The sequence below is a fragment of the Buceros rhinoceros genome, unplaced genomic scaffold (genome assembly GCF_000710305.1).
Source record: "Buceros rhinoceros silvestris isolate BGI_N320 unplaced genomic scaffold, ASM71030v1 scaffold17112, whole genome shotgun sequence".
Taxonomy (NCBI): domain Eukaryota; kingdom Metazoa; phylum Chordata; class Aves; order Bucerotiformes; family Bucerotidae; genus Buceros; species Buceros rhinoceros.
This window is the reverse complement of record NW_010400854.1, coordinates 30,366-40,459: the sequence shown is the minus strand read 5'-3', so window position 1 is coordinate 40,459 and position 10,094 is coordinate 30,366.

The window sequence follows — 10,094 nt, the reverse complement described above, 5'->3', positions numbered from 1 at the left end:
AGTGGAGATCATATGTCTTCTGGCATGAAAACCAACATACACATTAGAACAGCTGATAAAGGTTTTATCTAAGAAGCAGAATATTTTGCATCATGGTTTCTTTGTGGTTACTGCATTAGTAATTTTGCATGTCTGTTTATTAACAATGCAAGAATGAGTAGTTTTGGAAAAGGGCACATTTGAAATTTGGCATATGCTCCAAAAGAACAAGATTTCTCAGTGTCTGGCCTCTAAAACTGGTTCTGCTATTGTGCCAGTCCCTCTGCCATTCATGCGTTGTTCCCCAAGTCCAATCTGGAGGAGCTGCTCTTGAATCTGCTTGCTGTTGTAGTTGAATCCCTGTCACTTAAGTAGTGATGAAGGAGGGTAGGGGGTGTTGAGCAGATGTCTGCTGCACAGAATTCACTTGGGAGTCCTGCTTTTTGTAAGAGACGGGCACGCTAGTGAAAGGTGGTTTTTGAGGGAAGTGGCACAGCTTCCTAAAGCTGCCTCCTACTACAAGTGGATTCTTTCTTTCACATCCATGCACCATGTCTGAAAAGTGATGTGTAGGACGAGGTATTTTTTGGTTCCTGAAATACTACTCGTGCAGAATACCTCTTTGCTAGCAACCTTGTATTAAGGCTTGCATGTGGACGCCTGCGGGGGTGGGGGGGGGCGGGCTGTTGCTTGTGCTTCAGCTTCTATTAGATTTGTGTATTGGCTACGGCCTGAGTTTTTAATGCCACAGGACTAATGTGATCTGTGTAGCTGGATAACAAATCCTGAATACAAAACTAAAAAGATATTCTTCTGTTGGATCAAATGTCAGAGCTCAGGCTGATTTTTGATCCAGCATAGACAGATCACAAACTGATTTAAAGGAGCCCAGTTGTACAGTTCTGAACAGGCCCCTGTATTTGCCCCAGACTGAAAAAAATCTCAAGTCAAGAAATAGCAATGGGGCAGGAGTGTGTAGCTGCAGCCTGACTCATGCTTTCTAATCTCAGTTGCACAAACAGCCCTGAAGTTGGCTTTTCTTTCACTGAACCTTCCACTGATAACTTAAAATGCCAGGTATATCGTTTTAAATTTTTTTTCCTAAAGGGGAAACATAATGAACTTTTTCTTGGCTGTATAAAGCAAAAGACCCTTTCCAAAGAGAATGCAGACCTTTCTGGAGATAGCTATGTGGAAGCAGAGCAGGGGTGAGATTAAACTTTTCCCTCAACAACCCTATTTGGTCTGAAAACTGTAGCCTCTGTAAAGCAAGAGGGTTAGCTGTTCACTGTCGGGTTGACTACAGAATGTACCTGGAGGAATGGAAACCATTCTTTCCATTGGACAAACTGTGATTGTTTCAGCCATCGTTTTTCTCTACCCTTCTCTGTAAGCTCTGTTCTGTACGTGATGAGAGAGGGTGTGGAGGTGGCAGCTGGTGGCAGGCTGCTCTTGCAGAAAGCTATCAACCCCTTGGCCTGCTCTGGAACAGAGAAACAGCAGAAATAGACTGGATGGACTGTCACGATCCCCACATTCTGTTCCTCAGCAGCACTGTACAGATTGTAGTGACCATGAAAGGAAATATGTGAGATGACATGAATATGGAACTAGCTGTGAGTGGGAATGCAAACTGAAAAAAACCACACAGCAACAACAAAAACTTGCGTGTTGCTATATTAAGAGTTGTATTTTAATGCTAGTTCAAGCCCTGTCCAAACATGGCTCCTCAAGGCCCATTAGTCTTAAAGATTTCTGTTTTAAACATGAACGTGCATTTGAGGTCTAGTTGGCAGTTACTGGAAAGCAGGTTTCACTTCACCATGACTGACTGGCAGCTTGCCTGCTTTACAGTGAAAATGCAGCTTAATTAGGCCAGGGATAGATTTAGAGAACTAACGTGACCAGTAATTCCTCACAAGGCTGTATTGCAGGCGTGCTCCCCTCCCCCTTTAACAAACAGTGTGATTTAATCCCGGTTGTCTGTTCCATTTCTGCCACGCTTATACAGAACATTGGCCTTCTAAGAAGCTGGTCCATACTGTCAGCCAGAAACTAACAGCAGCTGTTCTGTGGAATATCATCAGCAAATCCTAAATAGGCTCTTTTATTGGCAATGGGTAAATGGAAAGGTAAAAGACATCACAAATCCATTTGGAGGTGGAAGCTGTTTGTTTTGGAGAAAGTTTGACACGAAATAGAATTATGGGTAGACCCACAACAGATGTTCTGGCACCTCTGTTGCTCTGCTTTTCCTCTTGACCTGAAGGATCTTATTTACGTGAATATTTTTCTGAAGCAAAATGCCAAAGCAATGGGATCCTTCAACCTGGAATTGAATTTTTTGAAGCTACATTTCTAAGCTAAGAATCCAAGAATTTCTCCTACTGCATATTAGTATGTCACTGCAGATACTGTGTCATGGTTGTGGCACGAGAAAGGATTTGCTGATCAAATCTTTTCCGTAGGACAAATTTAGCCATGGCTATCTCTGTGATGAAAGTATACCGAGGAGAAAAAGGTGCTTTCCGTGTGCCCAGGAGCAGAATGATTCCTAACTCACTGGGCTGAGAAGAAGTCAGAAGTTCTCATACACGCAGCTTGTGCTAAGCGTGCACATCTCCCTGGAGAGGCTTGGGAATAAAGATAATCAGTGGAAGAATCATAGAATATTTCATGTGGGAAGGGACCTGTTAAGTATCCTCAAGTCTAACTCCGTGCTCGTCGCAGGACTACCTATAAAACTAAGCCATGTGATGAAGAGCAGGCTTGGTGCCGTGACCACTTCCTTGGGGAGCCTGTTCTAGAGACTGATCAACCTCTCAGTGAAGAACCTTTTCCTAATGCCCAGTCTGAACTTCCCATGATACAGCTTCATTCCAATTCCTCATGTCCTATGGCAGGTCACCAAAGAGAAGAGATCAGCACCTCCCCCTCCGCTGCCCCCCTTGAGGAAGTTACAGACTGCAATGAATAATGCATGGCTTTTACATACTAAGGGCTGTTCCTTTGAAATACCAGTATTGTTACTGACAGAAATGAAATCAGTTACACCAATTCATAGACATGTTGGTGGCAGGGACCCTGAAGATCCCCTTCATCCTTCCATCTAGTCTAATCTCATGGATGATTTAGGGCTGTAAGAAATACTAGACCAGGTCAGCTGTGTTTTGCTTTCTAGCCAAGTCTTAGAAAACTTAGTAGGATGGAGATTATGCAGCCTCTTTGAGTAACCTGTTCCAGTCAGGTTTTTCCTAATGTCCAGCCTGAGGCTCCCTAGATGTATTGTGTGGCCACTGTCCGTTGTTTACATTTTCTGATACTAGCAGGAGACTGAAGCGCCTGCAATACTTTCTCTGTTACCTGCTGTCCACCAGTTGGATGTTGAGTTGTTGATAGCTGCTCTAGCTTCTAAAGGAGACTGCTGCGGGAGAAGCGTCTGCAATCCAATCCGGATGTGCTGCATTAGGTCTTTCACCTCGTGTGCATTGCTATCAGTGGTGAAATGCACAGCTGTCAAGGAGTCAAGTGTGATTTGCCTGTGGCAAGTCTGTGCTGACTATTCCTTTGTCCTGCAAGTATTCAGGATTGAATTCCAATGGGAAAAGTTCCTTCATCCCCCTGGGGACTGCAGTCAAAGCTAACTAGCCCCTCTTCCCCGGGTCTTCCTTTTATTCAAAGCTGCAGCAGCCTGTTGGGTTTATCAGCCTTTTCCCAGTTATCAGGGCCCTCCCATGATAAACATGTTTTTTTCATAAATGATAGATAACTATCTCATAATCACACTGGCTGACTATTTCAACAGCTCTGAGTGGGTCCCGTTGTAGCCCTACAGACTTGAACGTATCCTAACATTGGTTCCACCTAATGGCCACCCTTCTCCTTTTCAGAGCACGGGCAGGGGTCTGGGAGCAAGCCTACCTGTGAAAACAAGGGGCAAAATTTGCTGAGTACTTGAGCATTTTCTGTTTCCCCCATTTAACTACAGGCCCCCACTTTTCCTTGAAAAAATCAAGAGAAAAAGCTGCATTGTGCACTCTTACAAATAGCTGAAGCACTGCCGTGATTTTCTATTGAAACAGAGATGGTAGAATAAACTTTGTTTATTTTTGTGGCCTAGTTCCCTGGGACTTGCAGGAAGTCTATCAAGTTTAAGGAATATTCCTCACTTTCAAACTCATTCTGAACTTACCTTCCTTATTGCTGAGCTATTCAATCATGCAGCTGTAACAACAATTACATCCCAGTGAGAGGAGGTTGGTGGATGTCTACAGGTTCATGATCTATGGTTCATGGTTCACGCTATCTCTCTATAAGCCAAGCTGAGAGACACACACACAGAAATACAAGCCGAGCGTAGCTGGTTCCTGTTCCCATTCTATAGGTTAGCAGGCAGCTAAGTACTGCCTCTGTAACTGTAGGCAGCTGCAGCAGGGTTATTTACTGCGGGTTCAGACCAGCCACACCTTGCATTGAGGGCAGTCAGTTAGACCAGGCAGTTCTGATTTCCCTTAGAGAAAGATAAAAAAAGTTTGAAGTTCGGCTTACCCCTGACACCAAAAGGCATTTCTTCTGAATACCCAGAAATGCTTGTCGTTCTCGATTGCCTGGTCTGCGTGATTGCCGGCAAGTCTGGTCCACCCGGACAAACGAGGTGTCCATATTTAGCAACCCCCAAAATCATGGCTTATCAACAGTGTTCAGTCCAGGTGGCAGAGGATCCAGCTACCTGAGAGTGGCTTAATGTGTCAGCCAGGCCTCACTCTTTGTTGATTTGCTTTACTCCATGAAGCTCGCAAGCATTAATGGAGAGAGTCTTCTCAGAGTAGCCAGGGGTGAATATTTAGGCCAAATAAATATTAATAGGTGTCTATGCCATGATTCTCATGCACGGAAGACAGGCCAGAAGTGACACAGATTTCTGAGCTGGAATATCTAACCTTTCTTTCCTGCACCTTGTTGCCTATATGCAGCCTGTAAGTGTGCATGGCCTGTACAGAACTTAGGCACTTGCTGCATATGTTGCCTCTGAAGGTCCATGGACTTGCAGTGGGGCAGTGCTGGCTTGCTGCTGCCCTCCTAGTTTTTCAGTATCACTGTTGCACCAGGGGAGAACTAGGTTAGATATCAGGAAAAACTTCTTTACAGAGAGCGTTGTGAAGCACTGGAATGGGCTGCCCAGGGAGGTGGTGGAGTCCCCATCCCTGGAATTGTTTCAGAGACGTGTAGGTGTGGTGCTGAGGGACATGGTTTAGGGACCCTGGCAGTGCAGGGTGAACAGCTGGGCTGGATGATCTTAAAGGTCTCTTCCAACCAGATGATTCAGCGATTCTGTGATTAGCGCAGAGACACTAGAGGTGGCGACTGCTCCTGGGTACAACCCCACAGTGCAAGGGTAGTGGAATCAGGGTGGGGAAGATGTGTGGGAAAGTAGCTGCGGCCAAGTTAAAGCACAAGGTTTTTAGACATAGTCTTCCTACTGATTTCTCAAGAGCATCTATCTGGAGGTGGAAAATGGTCCCTTCTGCTGAGTATTTTTTATGATCTTCATGGAGAATCCACGTCCAAGCAATTAAAAAATCCAAATCTTTAGTGCATGCGGCAGTCTAGGCCTTGCCTCAGTTTACAACAACAGAAACACCTGCATCAACAGACATGTAAAATAGAAACAACAAGGTAAGGGAGGGGTTAAGAACACACCTAATCAGATCATACACGGACATACTTGATACATTTTAGACTTAGACATTAAGAATGAAAATAATACCTATGAATGTCAAAAAATGGGTAAGTATTAGTTACACCTTTGCAAACCAGTAGTTACCCCAGTCTAGGACACAGTGTGGTCACCAGCGGGGCCCCGTGCAGAGGAGAATTATATTTACGAGTATTAGAGGCATAAGGGGTTAACAAACATTTTCCTAGTCCCCTGTAGTGCATGTATGGCGAGGTGTCATGCCGCAGCGTGGATCGAGATGCTCTCGGTGCTGGGTTTGACCCAGGGATGCGTGACGTGCCGGGCGGGAGGTGGGGGCGGTGGCCCGCCAGGACAGGGCTCCAGCACCAGGTGGCAGAGCAGCACCGCCGAGCAGAGCGGCCCCCGAGCCGGCCTCTCCCTCCGTTCTCAGCCGGTTGTCCTTCCCAGAGCGACACGTTGGAATTATTTGCCTTTAAGAAACGATTTACCGGCTCCCGTGCGTGACTGCAACCCGCAGCAGCTGCAGTAACGGGGGAGGTTCAGAGCCCCGGCCAAACACAGCTCACACCGCCGGTGGGTTCGCACCCTGCCCGCTCCCTTCCGCTGCAGTCCACTCAGCCAGCGCTGTCAGCGAGTGACGTCCCGGAGAACACGGCGCTGCGTCCAACGGGGAAGAAAAATGTTTCGGCAAGGAGCTGATAGTACATCGTGTCAGATCAGCACAGCAGCGTGCCGCATCCTATACAAAAGAGGGTCACTAGGGGGGCTAGTACTTAAGCAGGCAAAAAGAAATGAAGAGATGAAGAGGAAGGCAGTGTCAGAAATACGCATTCCTAAGTTTTTGCTATATTATATGCTTACGTTTAAGGGCAAGTCTGCAACAATCTTTCCTCACATGAGCAGAGAAAGCGGTGCCTGCTCAAAGTGACTCAAAGACAAGGTGATGAGTCTTCACTGTGCCAGACAGGAGAGAGGGCCTGATGGGAGAAGATGCATGCACTGGAGCTCTGGCACCTCTGGTCACTGCAGGGGTTGAATGGTGCTAAGAGAATCAATGTGGCGCTTGATCAGTTGAGAAAAATTCAAAGCTGAAAACAGTGGAAGTTTGTACAGTGGCTTTGATACTGAATCAAAATATGAACAAACGAGCACTTATTTATCAGGAGAACAGATCATATATGGCTTACCAAAAAAACAAGTTAATTTACTTCCTCTTTATTGTGATCATCATAACTTGATTTATTAATGTTTGGATAACAGTCAGTGAAAGTAGAAGGAAAATCTACAGTGTATAGCAAGGCAACGATATCAATTGCACAAAGAGCTGGAACCAGGGAGAGTTACCGACCCTACCCTGATAACCATGAATGCACAGAGAACGTCACAGCTGGCCTGTGCAAGAGCCAGTGACCAGCTGAACCAACAAAGGACTGATATGAAGGAAAGGTCTTTCAGGGTGGTTAGATTACACTCCTTGGCAGAGGAGTGCTGTTGGGTTTTGCAGGCAGCCTACTGCAGCTGACAGATTTGGTCACGGAGCAGAGCTAGCTCTGTGTCGGTAATGTGGGCAGGGCCCCAAGGGCAATGAGGGATGTGCCATCAGCAGGTTGCTTGAAGGTCACAGGGATAGCACCTAACCCAGAAAGTAACACCTGACCTGACTTGGGTATCTGGGCAGCATAACTGTCTCTGGGCTTCTTGGTAATGCAGGTATGCCTGAAAAAACTGAAGCACAAGGTCCGGATTGCCCACTGCAACCATCCTTGTTCTCTTTCTCACAGACGGTCAGAGACACCAAAGAAGAGAATGGGCTTTGACACACAATCTCCCTTGATAATGTTGTCAGTTCATCCTCTCACATGCAGCATTTCTGGCAGGGCAGTGGAGAGAAGCTGACCACCATGAGCGATTCCAGCCACCATATCAGTGTCCTCCCAGAACAGTTCATCCTGCTCCAGGAACACACCAACCTACAGATCATATCAGGCTGGAGGTTATCTCTCTTAGTTGTAGCCTCCAGGCCTGCTCTCCAACTCCAGTCTCCAAACTCCAGAGGGTTTTCAAGGACTCTTCTCACAAATCTTATCACTTCGGAAATCTTGTGTTTGCTTATCTCTGAACGTGTTCAGCAAGACTCCTCTGTACATGGTTGCAGGATACCAAAAAGGAAATGAAGCCAAGGCTCCCACTGAATACAAAGAGACTCAGCTGAGTTGGGTTATCAAGGTTAAGTGCAAGAGGGCACGGCCAGGCACTGTGCTGGACCATATAGCTGCTTGATTTGAATGTCTGGTGTGAACAAGGCTCACCGTCACAGCAGCTGGCTGGACATCAAGGAGGAAGGTTGCTAACTGGCCCTGCCTGGCCTGTTGCACACCCTGGTCTCTGGAGAACATGTTAGTGGGATGGAGCAGAGGCTGTGCCTCACCAGAACTGGGTGCATTCAGTGGAAACACTGGGAGAGCCAGAGGTGGGGCACACGGGCTGGGAGGCCTCACAGGGAGAGCACTGAGGTCTGCGGGGAGTTCATCCAGGGACAGAGGGAGACAGTTTTTCCATGCATCCAAAGGAGACAATGTAGACTTCGCTGGATTTGTTTACAAATTTTTCATCTCGCCTTTTCCAGAAGGTGGAATTTTCTTTATCTGAAAGTCCATAGTTTGAATTTTTGTTCTAATCTAGAGTCAAAGCTCTTTCCACTTGCAAACAGTGTGCATTTTAGGAAAGAAGCACAAACAGTTGCATTTTTGAGTCAGGTTCCTGTCACAGCAACTGGGATTGGGGTACAGGCTTTGTACAACCTCAGTTTTGCATATCTTACCTGGCACTTCTGTTTCTCCAGAAAAAATTCCGTGGGAGCTTGGGGGTGGCCACCTGTATCATCACCTGGCATCAGTTCCAACTATTTGAGCTGCTAACAAGTTCAAGGGTTTTTTACTATTTCTTATGAACATCTGCAGAGACTAGACATCATAGCATACCCATTTTGACAAGTGGCTCAAAGAGCAAGTAGCAGAAAACCTCCAGTCTGCTCTGTCTTCTCCAAGAAGTTCTTGGATTTTATTTGATGAGGTTTCCCACGCTGATGATCATGGCCTCTGATTAGTGTGTCTTTGAAGAGGACCTCCCTAACATCAGCCTTGCAGATCTAAAAATCATGCCTCTACTTCTAAAGTATATCTGCTAGACACCTGTTTAACCCCTTACTCAGATCAGGTGTATGGCTGGGTGTCCATGTGGCTGCTCTCCCATTCTGTGTTTCACCAAGAGAAACAAGATCTCACCAGCCAGCACTTCCTAGCTCAAACATGACTATGTTATTCCCCAGAGGGTCTTAGCCTGTCATCATGAGGTCCTGCTAGACCTTTGAAAATGCTGTCCTGAGATAGAAGCTATTTCAGTTAAACTCTTAAGGTTTAAGGTCTTGCGTCTCTTTCTGTTGCCTTGAAGTAATGTCTGAATGACCTGACCAATGCAACCTCCTCCACCGGCTAACAGGTAGGCAGCACAGATCACCCCATTTCTGTGCCAGGTTTGTGAAAGGAAAGCTTGAGATAAAGTACACCATGTGCTCTTGCTGCTGATTTTTCTCAGATGCATAGAGAGTTTAGCGAAATGCAACATCCACCCAGCACTGCTGGACAGTTTACAGATACCATGTTATGGGCTAACCCATTCATCTTTTCCTTCTGCCTGAGAATATGCAGAAATGTATGACTGGCTTTGATTACTTACAGAATGGAGAGTTTGCTTTCCCAGGTATCATTACTTTCAAGCCACTGTATCACCTCGGCGTTAAACTAATATAAATATTAATCTCTGGGACACCTGCATTATTCATTAAGGAACACTGCTGCAATACTGGGGTTTAGAATATAGTGTACAAATCAATTCCTGAAATAAATTAAGTTCTGCCAAGTATTTTTAACTTTTTGGATATTTTTAAAGAAAAGAAAAGCAAGTTTGGATAATGGGAACCTCATTGTTGAAGACAGTAGTCTCCTAGGAGTGGTTTTCTAAATGGTGCCAGATTCTGATAAATGGAGTAGACACTCCATTTGAATATTAGTATGTCTGTCTGTTTTGGCATTGGGTTGTGAAGCTCACATTAAATCATTGAACTTTAGATTAGGATGACAGCATGAAAAAATACTAAGCTATAGGAGCTATACTTCTATGAGGGATTAATATATAAACCATGATTGTCTTAATTCAACTCACAGTGGTTTAATTTCTCCATAGAAACCAGGATCTTAAAGAAATAGTCTCTTAAAGACATAAACTGAGTTGTATTTTAGCTACTCTTTTAGGTTAACATCAATACCATAAAATTCTTCAGCTATAAAATTCTTCTTTACCACGACCAAAGCAAGCACTGTAATGACACAATGTGCTTACTGGTATATGTACCGAACTT